This window comes from Dermacentor variabilis, chromosome 1, assembly GCF_050947875.1.
Source record: "Dermacentor variabilis isolate Ectoservices chromosome 1, ASM5094787v1, whole genome shotgun sequence".
Taxonomy (NCBI): domain Eukaryota; kingdom Metazoa; phylum Arthropoda; class Arachnida; order Ixodida; family Ixodidae; genus Dermacentor; species Dermacentor variabilis.
In genome coordinates, this window is record NC_134568.1 from 240,098,981 (window position 1) to 240,113,990 (window position 15,010).

General features: G+C 45.5%; 1 protein-coding gene across 2 annotated transcripts in view; it reads left to right on the forward strand.

Annotated features, from left to right (window-relative positions):
- Window positions 1-15,010, forward strand: part of LOC142560215 (dopamine receptor 2-like) — a 409,339-nt gene that overhangs the window by 378,336 nt on the left and 15,993 nt on the right. The window contains exon 3 of one of the 2 annotated variants that reach the window (XM_075672152.1): window positions 10,850-10,941. The exons of the other annotated variant lie outside the window; for it this stretch is intronic. The gene's annotated coding sequence lies outside the window, so the exon portion shown is untranslated. The remainder of the gene's footprint in view (window positions 1-10,849; window positions 10,942-15,010) is intronic. 2 annotated transcript variants of the gene reach the window in all.

The following is a 15,010-nucleotide window of genomic DNA, read 5'->3' on the forward strand; positions in this document are numbered from 1 at the left end:
CCCGTAACGTTCCGAGCCGTCGCCCACCTTGACCAACTGGCCAGTTTCACCAAAGAAAGGGTCGCCAGCGGCCGTCGTGATGTCTTGTGGAGAAACGTTTTCTTAGACGAGCCAAAGTATCCAGAGCAATCACTGTTCTGGATCCTCGACTGATATTTTCCAAATGCACCTGAACGATATTTCTGTAATTATTGGCACTACCAACGTAATCAAATGTGTCGTTATTTGGGAGCTTTAGAAACATGGGACCCAAAGTTAGGCGATGCTATCGTCAGTTCGTAGAATGCGCGGGAGCCTGGGTTTGGGTTGTTGCATCTGCAATCTATAAAACTCCCTGTTAGCTGAATAAAATTAATTCTGGCCACTTAGTGTTTAAGACAGGTTATAGTCCGCCTTCGTAGGATGTAGCGCTACATCAGGTGAGATATTTATTTCTTTTCCTATTAGCCTGCTTTCCGAAAAGAAGGTGGAGTCGGGGAAATACATATGAGCCGGAGGAGGGCGATCTGCCGGTGTATTTTACGCTAGGTTTGTGTGAAAACTAAAGGGATGGGAAATGTCGTGAGCATTTACACATGGTTCGGAATAGTGTGGTGTCTCTCCTTGGCGGCAGTAACCGTAGCATAACAAGTTAGCAAAAAATTAACTGAGTGATGCTGTCTTGATGTTCCTTTTTTTAGTTTTCCTCTCTTCTTTTTTTCAAATTTTGACATGACAAACGAAAGAAAACGTTAGCGCCTTAAATAGTGCAGTGTACTCTTTGACAATGGATCGATTAACTTGCTTCGCAGTAAATATGCAAAACAAAATAATTTTATACAAAGCAGTCCTAATCAATCAATGGTAATAGCAACAGCTGAAAAGGATGTACTGAACAAATATTCATGAAACGGAACTTAAGAGCAAAACCTATGCGCAAAACCCTTATAATTTATAAGCACGCGTACATGCACAGAAGGCCAAGTTACACTTATTATGATTTTTGTTTGGAAAATGGCACGCAAAGATGCAATTTTAATATCTGCAGATAATTTCACTAGACTTTACCAATTTTTTTAATGTAATAGCGCTTTTTTAATTGAAATTTTGTTTTTGCAAACTCATTCCATGCTGAATGATCTGCGATCTAGTGCAACGATCGTTAATGCAATCAGCGTTAATGCAATGGGCGTATTTATATTAAGTACGGCCTCTAAAAAACTACTTCAGTATTTCTATCGTTTTCCACCAGTACAGCAAGATGGGCGGGCAGCAGCAGCCACCAAATACCTTTTTTTTTAAGCTGCTGGAGTCTATCTTTAGAATACGGGAGTTATTTTGTGGAGATCGCGCGCATTACAAAACCTTTTGTTGAATTACGAACTTGCGAGATTGCAGTATGGATGTTACTTGTCAACACCACGATGTGCCGGCAAGCCCGCGAAGTAAGATGCAACACCACATTGACACTATATTCTAGTTTCTTTGAACGCTGAACTCAGGACAGCTACAGGTGTAGTATTACTCCAAGAGAGCGATTATTAGTTTTTTTTATTCTCCAGTGGATGTGCTTTCAGATAAAGACGGAAGTTTGACTACTCCCTTGAGCTTATCTGCCCTGTACACGTCTGTGTGCAGTGCAGTGCAGCTCTTTTTGCATAGGATGGAGCCAGAAGCATTCACCTCACTTTTAAAAGTTGGTTGATATTAACTAAGCATTCCTGTGAAACCGTCTGAAGATGACGTACAAGCTAGAGTCAAGTAGTCAAGTGCACACGTCTACAGACATTGAGTATAATAATCGAGGCGGCAGTCGTTGAGGCAAATATCATATGACTGAATTAAAAAAGAAATGGCCCAGCGCACTGCCATGGCACTTCCTGTTCGAGATTACGTTAAACACTATTTCCTTCATTAGTGTGGAACTTGTGCGGTCTTATAGATGCTGCGAAACGTGCCACAAGAATATATCGGATATTTCTAGTTTCAACAACTTAAAGATAACACTAACGTGACTGACAGAGTCAAACGCTCTCTCAATGCTATAAATAATGCAGTGCTCACTTTTTTATGCGCTGGTGTTTTGATTATAGTGGCATTTGATGTACTTTTCTTTCTGTCTTGAAAGCAAGCAGGCACCACCACCATTTGTTTTAATCAGGGTGTCGAATAAAAAAAATACAGGTTTGTTCGGATTCAGGTTCAACGCGCTGCGATTTCATTCCTGTTTACTGACATAAGATCTTATAACGGTTCGCGAACCGATTCACAAAACTGAACCAGTTCGCGAACCAGCTCGGCACAGTGAACTTTGCCTTTTCCTATGATGGCGACACGTTACACCATGATATTGACTTGTCCGCAAGCACATGCGCAGGTCTTGTCAGGAGGCGGAAGGAATGGGCTCTCCGGCCCATGGCCGCAGTATAAATTTATGGGGATGTTCGAATAGCGAAATTTTCTAATCGAATGCGTCTATTCGAGAATGAACGTCGAGTATCGAGTCGAGTATCGAATACTCACAATTTCTAAAAAATAGTGAAATAAAAAGCTTAGCGGGGTCTGTTCGGCAACAAACCGCTTGTTTACAATATTTGATACATATACACCCGCCGTGATACAATACGATCACATTTGGTACACGATGACAACAAAGGTTACAAAAAATGGGAAGAGCATGTCCTAGATGCATTTAATAGAGTGTAGTGCTCGTGGGAAGAGCTAAAGACAATACTAGAGCACCGCGCATCATTTTGAAGCAACCCAAACATGTTGAGGTAAGTCAACAAAGTGTTTTGTATAAATCGAGAAAGCGAATTCGTAGGTTGCGTAAGACGAGACATGCTTACTCCGTGGCCGATAACTAGTGTGCATAAGTGACCTCCTCCGTGTGTTTGCAGAGGAACTCGATCATCTGCGCAGCAACTACGGTCGTGCTAAACGACAATCACTCAGACGAGTCTTCATTTGCATCAGCATGTTTCCCAGTAGACTGCAAGAATTCTTGTTGTATCTTATAGTATCCTATTGAAATTATCAGAATTGACCTTGAGGATGCAGCGTAGATCCGTGCATTGAGAGGCCGACAACGCGAACAGCGGCCGCGCGGTTCCCTTCTGCATCCTTTTCTTTTTCTTTGCACACTTTTTGTACGTTTTTCTCCGTCGGAGAGAGCACCACATTCGGATTGTGTTACATAAATTACAACTCCAAACTTCTGGTTTATCGCAAAGAAAAAACCTAGCAATAACATCTTGTCCAGTTTTCTGCTTTTTTTTTTAAATAATTGCAGTTGAGTACATTGATGTTTGCGAACGATGAACAAGGGCAGCTTGTGCTAAATACCGCGACCTTCTTTCTTACGCAAATGCACGTGGCACAAACTCTTCTGCTGACTAAGTGCGGAAACAAAGTCCAAATCATGCATATTTGGCCAAGGAAAGATTGGAAAAATAGAAGAGGGTTGTAATCAGTTTAAAGGCGCCAATCATACGTTGAAGCATGGCACGCAACAAAAGGCAAATTTCCCGTGCCGTTACGCGCCGTTGTTGTCGCGCACTGAGATGGCTGCGGCATTCAGATTAGCCACCGCAGTGTTATTGTTACAGGAAGCCCTGTTGATACACTTGTTGGTTTTCGTATTTTCCTTTCTCGTAGCACCATCATTTTGGTTCTCAGTGTATCGTAGCTTGCGCGCTTTATAATTGATCTAATAATACTAGCAAGCCGACCTATAACAGCTGAATTGGAAGCTTCAACAAAAAACGGTGATTCTACGGAGCCCCTGAAACAAAGTTTCTGCAGTAGGACAGAACTGGCATGGTCGAGTTCAGAGAGGCAAGCGTCTCTGCTTAGGTCTATCCCCATTCTCGCACATAACGCAACACGTCAATCGTAACAATGTACTGTAGTGCGGTGTGCCGTCTGAAGAAGTAAATACTTAGAAGAATCAATTATCCATGTGAACCATACAATGCATGAACCGTTACGTGCTGAACCGGTAGCATTTATTATGTTTTTTCGGTTCAGGTTTGGTTCGGATTGAGGCACGTTTTAAGAATATCGGTTCGGATTCAGGTTCAGCTCCGGCTAGAATTCTGCTTCGAGTACAGTTTTCGGTTCGGGCTTGGGTTCGGTTCCACACCCTAGTTTCAACCTTGACATCTCGGCTCGTGTTCACAAAGCTTACCTTATGGAAGAAATGGCCGGCGTATGAGTGCAGGACACTCATTATATAGTCGTAGGAATGATGGAAAATTCATCACAGCGACGACCCCAAATGTTAGGCAGCACTTACAAAAGAGAAGTTTTGCGAAAACGCGCCCCCAACCCCCCAACTGTGTACTCATATTTACTCTGGTTGATCATACGCATGGTCGGGCAAAAGCTCTTCAGAGTAATTGCATGTAAAATCAATGAGCACTTCTAAAAATGTAAGCGTACGTCATATAACTACTGTTTTCAGGATAGGATAGGAATAAACTTTATTTGTCCAACGGTTATTGCTGTTGGTGCCCGGGGCTAGGTTGCCAGGGGTCCATCGCCCGAGGAAAATCTTCCGAGATCCTCGTCAATGGCCCTGGCACGCTGGACGGCCCACTCCTGGTCTTTCAGGAATGCTTTCAGAAATTACCATAAAAATAAAAAAAAAATCATACCTCAAGTTGTATCGTCAATCCTTCTTCACAGCAGACTAAACGCGGGACATCAAAATAGCTTTGCGTGCTTAGCCGTTTGTCATAGGTAAGTAGGTTCATATGACTTGTCGGCTGTATTGAGAAATGTGTTACTGAAATCACTGGGAATATGATTCAGTTGCAAATGGGCAAATGTCCTATCCACTGTATAACATAATTCTTTGAGGCCGTCGAGATGTCGATATAAATTTGGAAGTCCAACATACAATATACTTATTTTGTTTTATACAATACAATAGAATATGCAATATACTTATTTTGTTTTATACTACGAACGGACTACTTCGGTTTTTGAAAGAGACGGGATTGGACAAGCGGCTGTGACAGTAATATCACGTACCACGGAAGTATTGATGGACTATAAGTGACGATGTGTGTGCTCTACAATGTGCTCTCTCCCTTCCCCAGCTTTCATACCCCCATCCCACTCCCATGTGTAGGGTAGCAAACCGGTTAAGCTAAACTGGTTATCCTCCCTGCCTTTCCTCCTCCACTTTTTCCTTCCTTCGTTCCTTGTTTTATACTTAATAGGCCTTTCACGCAGCTACAAGCAGGTGTAGCGATGCGTGTATTCCTTCGTTGCCTTAAAGAGGAATGGGAACCTTCCTACATGGTTTGGAAAGTTGCGTAGTAATCGGCTTATGTTCGGCTTGGAGCGCCAACAACGTGAAACTATATGTGAATACGGTGCGTGTAAAGAAAGAGCGGGGGGGGGGGGTTGCATTATACCATTTAATGCATGCTTGCTTTCGTGCATGATTGCGTGCACAAACTGAAAATGAACATAGAGGCTCTCCTCGTTGATTTTGAAAACGTACCTTATCGCCTTCCACGTGCGGCTATGGTTAAGCAGTCCAAGGTAATCATGCAGGCACGGCTCTGAAGCGATTTTTTTTATCAATTTTTGCAGAAAAAAAAATTTCAACAGCTGGGATTATTTTTTTATGGTATAATAATGCTTTTTCTGAACTATTGCGCCTTTTTGGCCGCTTAAAGCTTCGTATATCTTGCTGCCAGCGGTTCACGAGCCAGACATTTTTTGACAAGTATGAAGCAATAATTCAAGCTACAGTATCGCGGTTTTCCGCCAAAATATAGAATTCCGTGTAAAGTATTTGTTTCTGCCTTGCGAGTTCGATAAACGGTACAGCGAGAGGGGGGAAACGCGCAATGACAGTAGGATAATAACTGGTTCATTCAACCGGCCTGTCGAGGTTCGTTTCGTTTATACTGATTATGCGTGCAATCTCTTGGGTCATTATAGTGCCCAACAGTGGGCTAGTGGTCATCTCACAATATTTTGGTTATCAGTGCTCGTATTAAATTAAATTATGGGGTTTAATGGGCCAAAACCACTTTCTGATTATCAGGCACGCCGTAGTGGAAGTCTCCGGAAATAATAAATCTCCGGAAATAAGCTTCAGCGCATTCTACTGGTGTGCCCGGAGCTATGGAAGAACGACGCGAGCGTGCCGCGATTACTCGACGGCTCCTGAAACAATCCCTGGATTCGTAGCCTGCATTCTTTAGTGCACACTTTTAAAAACCCCAGCAGGGCGAAAGGAGGATACCTTCTTAACTGCATGAACAGCTGGCAGCACTGCAGTCCCAAAAAAGAAATGATCGTGGGCATTGAATGAAGACACTTTTGCAGCTGAACCTCAGCGACTGACGGACGGAATCTGTGTGAACCCGTCCGTCTGGGATCTGGCAATCTTCTAATCGCATTCGAGACCGGTGTAATGAAACGCCTGAAGTGTGCAGATTTGCAGAAATTTCCCGTTCAGCCCAAATAAAGGCGGATGCTTCTAACCGGGGAGGCACTTTATCCAGTGTCCATCAGTATCGCGGGCCGATTTTCTCTAAAGAAAACCTCAAGGCGCAGTTTATGCTTTTCAGTATTTGTAGATGACAATAAATTCTCCCATCTAACCTTTTAACCACCTTCCCTGCGGTGAAGCGCGTGCTTGCGAGATATCTTTTTCCGCTTTATTATTTTTCTTTTTCACTTTGGGGCCTCGACAGAACGACGAAGAGAAGACATTACTCTTCCAACCAATTGCCAGGAGCCGTCATTTCCTTCTTGCGGTCCTTCAAACAGCTGCCGGAAAACCTGGCCCCAGCAACAAGAAGTGCGCCCCAAATATATATAAGGCGTCGTCCAAGTTGGGACCTGCGGCTGTTTTGCTTAATTCGCTAGCAAAGGAACGAAGCACGCAAAAACTGTTCCTGCGTCGAGAAGTCGCGCTGAGTGACGCGTTCCCTGTGTGCCCTGAGGTCACGCACTAAAACAGACTTCTCATTGAACTCTTCTCCGCGGGCGAAATTGCGTTGCTTCGTTTTTGTCCTGTTACTGCGTGCACAACTCGTAAAGAAATCATCGCGACACGTTTCGCGCCTAGGGAATCTCTTCAAAGGGTTGCAGCTGGCAGTCTTCCGTGGAGGGAAATAAAAGGCGTTGAACGTGTCACGCGCCCAAACTTGCACACAAACGCAGGCGCGATGCGACTTGAAATCGCGCATTAATTGCGAACCCTTATTGAGCAGCCTTTCCTCATTTTTGAAGCAATCGCTTCCTGCTACCAGTGTGCGTAGTTTTTCTCATCTGCTTTGTTTGCTCCGTGTGAAAACGGTTGAGTTCGGATGAGCTTCCGTTGCGAGTAATTTACTGAAAGGGAATGCGGCCGCTATATGCGCTGCGACGAGCGCGGGGAGTGTAGGCTGATATAGGAACAGAGTGAGCAACGCCGCTGCACCCGCAGCTACGACTGGTTCATGTTATCTCAAATTACGCACGCGTTCTTTGCGTGTGATACTCGTATCTTAGAAAAATGCTGAACTTGTTCTTTAATTAAGCTCACTTCAAATTCGCCAAAAGTTTTCCTCCCTGCTACCTATAGGTACACTTTCGAGCTGTAGAGCCTTCGTTCCTTGGAAAAAGATGGAAGAAACATTTGCATGGCGGAAGATGGGGTCTCTACAATTCGAGTCTCATAGCTGCCAGTTCTAAACAATATCTAAACCGAGCTTTCTGAGAACGGAGTCCAAGCGGAGGTAGTTCGAAGGCTGCTGAAGTTTTCGACATTTATTCAATTACCCATTGGGGTTGTTGCTAGCAGAACCAGGAACTGTGGAGGTTCGGCGTGCCGCCGTTAGATAACAGGGTTACGGCATACTATTTCTTTACTTTTGCTTCTATCAGATTTTTTGAAAGCGGATTCATTTGTATCGGGAACATTTCGCCAAATTTAGAGAGGCTTTTGTTCTGCACATATTCCCGTAGTCACAAGAAGCCTTTGCACTAGAATTTTTCATAAGACCAAATTCCAGTCAGTCATGATGCTGATAATGCCCTTACGAACGAAAAGCTTCGCGAATTCACCGCTTGTTGTTCTTATGTTACGTAATGTTTCCTTTTGATTGTTGACTCTTTTGTTTTGTTTTAGTTGTGTTTACTTTTCATGATCTCCTGCGTGGCCATTCGCCCTCGTCGGTATGAGCCCTGATTTGATGCAACAACAGCAACAGTTTCTAGCTTTATCAAGGTTATCTAGAACCATGCACATCATTTCTTAATTTCTCGTTCTTGTATTCTAATGGTTTGTCCGGCGGACCGATTTGACGTGATGACAAAAGTGCCCCTGATTGATATTGTTTCAAGCAATCTTGGGTTCCAGTACTTATTCTTCATCAGTCGAGCGCCAGCTGCGTGCACTAGACTGAGATAATGTTTCTCCGCTGCTCGTGTGGAACTGCTGCCGGCGGGCGCATTCCATCCCAGTGAAAAATGGTCGTTGCTGCGCTCTACACAGGAGTCGTATACTGAAGTAAAAGTGTAAAAGCGACGGAGTCTCAGGGTGGTTGGAATATTGAGTTATAGACAATCGGCGTCGGGGTTTGTTCCTATCCTGTTTTTCAATCCTGCTGCACTTACCTTACCAGGTGCTTTCTTTTTTCTGTATCAAAAAGAACTTGAAAGAGAATACGATTCCTTGGTGCCATTTTTCGCATCGTTGCGAGCAAGACAACGCAACATTTTGCACGAGTGTTGGGTTTGCAAATGTTGTTATGATTTATCACACGCGCGTTGCTATTTATTCCCCGCCCGTGCGCCCTCCGTTGAGCGTGTGTTCGTGGACAACCATTCTGTAGACTGTAAATTGGCACCCCTTCCGACTTCCCGCCTTCCCCAAAGCTCATTTATTTTTCCGCCCCTTCTTCCTATGCCGCAGATGCCGGCCACTTTGATGCACTCAAAGTGGTCGTAGCGAAGACGCGCAGTGTTCAGCAGGTGGCTTCTGCGGAGACTTGGTATGCCACTCGCGTGCAGGCAGGGCGGGCACCCGCCTTGTCAGTGCCATCTAAGGCGCCTCACACGGACTCCTGTTCCTTGCTGCGACTGAAGGTCACCGCCCACTACTTTTCAAGCGTCTGGGAAGGCGCACAACTGCTGCAGTCCGTTTACTTTTCTAGCAGCTTTGGAGAACAAATCCATTGAGTGGCGTTTAATTCCCAGCTTAGAGGGGAAAAAAGGAGCAGAGCGGCCAAAATGGGGGAGAGTAGGAGCCACGTTGAGCCAGCAGCCTCGTTTCAAAAGCAGACCGCGCTTAATGTGGCAAGGACACGAGCGCGCCTTTTCGGCCGACTGTTTGCTTTGCCCGGCTCGCGCTAGGCGGGGGGTGTACACCATGAAAGGGCGGTGTCTCGAGACGGCACCGTCGCTCGTTTTGTCGCGCAGCAGATCGATTGCCCGATCTTTCTGTGCGAGGCACGGCTTTCCTCTATATTAACATTCATAATGGAAGCGGTGTATGGTGCAAAGATAGACAAACTCTGATCGGAAGGGATGGCACCACCGTCGCTGATTCCAGAAAACTGTGGCTGCCCGCGGCGGTCCCAGCAGGTGCGTGCGCGTGTTTGCGAGCCCCGGGCCCTGTTTGCGTGGACCTGCGTAGACTCCCAGCGCTTTATCTCGGGTATCGGCCAGTTCGACAACCCAGCCATCCGTGATGTGATGACGTCGGGACTCTGTAAATGGAACTTCCCCCCTCATCGGAATTGCTTCCGCAGCGGCTCTCATTCAGCTGAGCACAGCGGAACTTCAAACGAGTTCTTGCTTCTTCTCATTACCAGCCGGCTCGTTTGCTCTGCGCTGCTTCGTGCGAACGCCCCGGCGCCGGCGCAACCACCCGGCAGCGTTCGCCGCGTGCCACGCTTTCGACAACTCGTTCACAGCTCTGCATTAACTAGTGGTGTTGTGGGAAAAAAAAAAGGCTCTGCTCGAAAGCGCTTGAGAGAAAGCTGCGTGATGCCTGGCTGCGTGGGAAGGACTTGTTCGAAAATACGCATGAGTAAGCTCGGCGTCTCTCTTTCTTTTTTTTTTCTTTTTTGCTATTGCTTGAGTTAACGCCTACCCGTGACATCAACAGCGTACTATTTTATCCAGAGGTACTAAGCATTAATTTGTACGCAACTTTTGTTGGTGTTCAGACTGTGTACATTGGTATAGGCAAGTATATGATTTTATCCACCTATCTTATCTTTGCTAAGTATTTCCCAAAATAAAATGCATGAATGGCGTAATCATGGAGAACGCGCTATGATGCCGCCTGGAACAGGAGCTCGTATTCAATGCTGACTCCTCACTTGACTCTGCGTCCCCCCCCCATGACCAGGTGAATCCCGCAATAAAAATAGGGTGGTCTTCCTTAACCGTAGCCCCACAACAGTTATCGGAACGAAAAGTCATCCAGTACAACGATTGATTATTACTACATCGCATCGCTGACCGAGAATGATTGAGGGAAGCAGCAGGTGAAGAAAGTTCAATGGAAAGAGAGAACAGGACAGAAAAAGCTTGTGACTGTTCAGGGAAGTAAGTTCGGGGATTTAAGCAATATCACAATTTTTTGCCGTTGTGGCATTTAAGTATGAGCACTGGGCGAAAGTCACTTTTTTGCACAGTGCTGGACTGGTAAAATAGAGCGTTTTTCACTGCATTTTCTTCGACCGCTGCGTGTCGTTCGCAAGACCTACATGAAGAACAGCGCTTTAGCTCTTGTAGTCTGAAGATCTGCGAAGATCTGAAGATTACATATAAGTTATGCTGTTATTGTTATTCTCGATGCCTGTTCAGCTGAACGCGTCCAAATTATTAATGCTTATGCTTCCAGGGGAACCTGTTACGAGGACCAGATTTGAAAGATCAGGAAAGAGGAGAGGTTGAGACAGAAGAGCATACCCATTGCCTCCTATCTACATCGAGGTAAGGGAGATCTAATGTGTGAGGTAAAGGAGATGTAATATATGACACGGGGTGTAACTGCCATAATTCGTCATATTGAATCGCATTGGCAACGCTCTTCACTCGATCGTTTCGTGTAGGTTAACACGGGTCCCTTAAATTATACATCTGCGTAATACAAAACTAAATGTTATAATTTTTAGCACTCCCTCCTCACTTCTAGCAACGTAATCTAGTCGATTTAATAACTTCTCATGTGGCCTAACGCGTCAATAAAAGGCATATTATAATTATCTAATACGTGATACACATGTGATGTACCCGAAACAAATAAAAGGTGGAAGTCGAAATAGCTCTTGGCATCCTAAATACTGTTTATATGTAAAAACAAGAACTTTAATAGTTTTCATATTAGTGCAGGAGAAACTAGCAATGTGCGCGCAGTTTGCCTCCTGCCTAATAACGATACCAGAGAAAGAAGATAGCAACACTTTCTTGTCAGTGCCAGAATCAAATTTAAATCATGTATTCTTGCCTAGGACTACGCGCAATAGAGAGAGTGGTGACAACATTTTATATCACTTGTCGTTCGGCTTTGTAAACAGCGCTTTCAGTGATGTCGATTCAGTCGCCTGAGGCGGCGGGCGCCCCACAGCTCGAAGTTGAGTTATCGAGGGCGCGCCTAACTATGGGGTGTCAGGATTGGGGGCTCAATCCCATCGCTCGTAACCCGTTGTCAAGTTTGGAGTCCGGCATGAATTCGAAGGTAGCTGGCCCATGCCGTCGTCCAACTTATCCACGCTGAGGACGTTGATGAAGGGAAGGACTGCTTCTCATCGAGAACGAGGAATATGGGTTTATTTACAGTATTTACATGCAGTTCATCAGTCTAGCATGACTGCGAGAGAAAGTACGTCAGTCTAACACGACTGCTTGAGAGAGTGTCTCAGTCTAACATGACTGCTTAAGAAAGTGTAATCGAGCATCCGCACAACTGCCGTTTATAAACACTCGGTCCTCCCCCGATTCCAAGGTGGCGGAAACGTTCGTCCAGTCTTCGTAAGCACGCCGCCTCTCCGCGGGACGGTTTACGCACACACACGAACACACACACACACAGGTTCACGGTCCGAAACCGACATCACACGGATTTCGTAGAACTCGGAGCGGACCCTCGCAGTGCGCCCGGGTAGCCATTGTCTTGCGTCTTAGTCGGCGCGGGGGAAGGGGCCTCCGACGGCGTTCCCGCGGCAACTCCCCCACTCATAGCAGATCAGGTCCGCGTTGGTGGGTTCGGTAGCAATAGTTGGCCCGCCGAACTCATTCAGTCACAATGGCGATTTAGTGACGCCGTGGCTAGAGGTTTGCGGCGGCACCCTAGGAAACGTTGACGCCCGTTGTCGCAACTGGCTGGCAACACTTGCACTTCAGCTGGGCCGTTCTTAACAGGGGTTCCCTGGCGTAAGTGGGATCGCGCGGATCTTAAGAGGAAGCTTTAGCTCAGGCTCAACTCCAACGCGGTCTGCAAAATTTGTTACGTCGAGTACAAGGGTTCTGCAAAAGCTGTATTTGCACATTACTCAATTTTTCTAGATTCATGTGTAACATATAAATTTTGTCCGCTTTAGATGTACTATTAGATGCAAGTCACAGGATTATATCATTTTTTATTGCTAAGTTACAGGGTTGTAAACTTGATAACTTCGATTTGTGAAATTTTTTTAATTTTTGCCAATTTTTAATACAAAATTGACGACCTCAATAAAATATCCGAAACCAATAGTCACTAGACTTTAAGTTTTTCTTTTAAATGCAACAAACCTCGTCAAATTTGGTTCAGTGGTTGACGTGAAAAACGAATTCTCCTTTTACATGTATTTACATTGGAGCACCCGAGCTAAAGCTTCCTCTTAAGAGAGAAAGATACGTACACTTTAGTGAAAGATAGGAGCAGCAGTTTTTAAGAGGATCCCTCCCAGTTCAGGGTCCCGCCGGGCACTCTTTTCATCGCTTCAGCGATGAAAGTGTCGAAGTACTGCTGAGCCTGCAGTGATGTGGCGAGAGAGAACATATGTAAAGAAATCATGGAGGTCGGCCAGACCAGCTACGCCGGCCCCTACAGAGTATCTCTGGCCTGCTACTCTGTAGGGTAAAGGCAGAAGGGGAAGGAACAGGAGAGGAGGTGCGGATGACAATAATATGCTGTACAGTGAATTGTGACGCGTACGATGTGCAAACACGTTCTACGCATGCCCGTCAAAATGCGCAGGCGCCTTCGGAACAGCACTTTCGGAACAGAAGATTCTGAGGCCATGGAACGACACTACATTGCAAGCTACAAGAGCGCTCTTGACATTTTTAATGGTCTGCTTGGTGACCCGTCTCACCAGTGATGTGGCGAGTCAACCAAGCAGACGTAAGGGTAGGAGGTAAGTTGCTGGATGTCGAGATGGAAACGTGGCGAGGAGAAAAGGACTGCGGTATGTGTGGAGGGCCAGTGGGATGACCACCGCAGCTGTGAGTATGGCAGAATGTCGAGAATCATGTGGGCTTGGTTCCTGGATGTCGGGAGCAGCGAGTGTAACAGGCGAGCCGGGTCCTCTGTTCATTCCCTTGCTGTCCCGCGTGACTAAGGTATCCATACAATCTCAACTCGAGTGAGAAGACGAGCTTGGAAAGAGTCTGCTAGAGGCGTAGGAAGTTCCCCGCGTAGGAGGAGGCGACGGGAGGGCAAAGAGTCTGTGAAATACACTTAGCGTTTATACGACAAAGAGCAGCCTCGGTCTGCTCTCGTGTTCTCTGTGTTACTTAACCCTATCACTGCCGGATTTCTCCGGAGATGACGCACACGCAGGGTCTGTTTTTCTCCCTCTCAGATGTCTTAAAATGAACACAACGGTTTATTTTGGATAGCGCGGATATGAAAAAAAATGCCACGGATCATGGCAGATGAGCTGTTTGTGTTGTCTTCACATTTCTGTCTGTAAAACAGAATCCCAAAACAAACATGACGGAACATAAACGCCGAAACGTACCTCTACGTCAATGGCAATGGGAGGGTTAAATTGGGCATCATTTCAATGAGGTCGTGCGCTAAAACATCAATAACTGAAATATCATTCGGGGACATAGCAATTAGATTTGTCTTCCTTTCTTTCTCTGGGATTCTATTCAATAATTCGTACCTCCGCGTGACCGACAGCGCTTATGGCGGGGGAGGGCCTCGTGTGAGCCAGTGACGAGAAAAAGGGATAGAAAATGACAAGAATCCATACCAAATACGTACCCTGGTCTCCTCGTCCTCAGAGAAACCATTGCTCACAAAAAACATAAACTCATCCAAATCGCACTGTACACACCTTGATCCCATCATCATTAGCATGTTCTGGCGAGCACTCTGCTTAGTTCACCACTCGTGCTTCAGCTCTGTGCGTATCACGATAAATCCTGCCCGAGCCACGATCACATTGTATAAGAGAATATATCGGGTGTATCTTTTTTAGAAGTCCCAAGAATTCTCAATATAGCCTGTGGCAAAAGCACATTTCTAACCTTGATCTAAATTACTCGATGAGGCGGCCACTACTTCTACGAGAAAGGGAAATGCTTAATTGGATAATGAACATAATTACCCTAACCAACTTCTCAGTTAATTATATTACGTCGCATATTTAAATCTACGAATTATAGCCGCTGAGTTCGCAAGGCGCATCCACTTGGAACGAATTCTCTGCACTCCATCAATTTCGAGATATTAATTTTCAAAGTGTCCGACGAAATGCGTTGGTGTTCTAGTGAGCTTCGTGCTACAATGCGTAAAACAGCGCCTTCTTCGAACAACTAACTTCAGTGCTAGTACATTGCGTCGGACACTTTCGAAATTAATTTCTTGTAACGGGTGCAGTCCAGAAAATTTGTTCCAAATATACGTATACGTCTCCAACATTTCGCGCGCACTGCAAGCGGGCCGCGACACAGGCATCAACCGGCTTTGTTCATCCTAAACCTTTGCTTCAGCCATCAATCTCACTCGAGGTGATGGCAGCATCCTGCTATTCAATCTTCGCCGGAAAGGTTATCACACGACTTT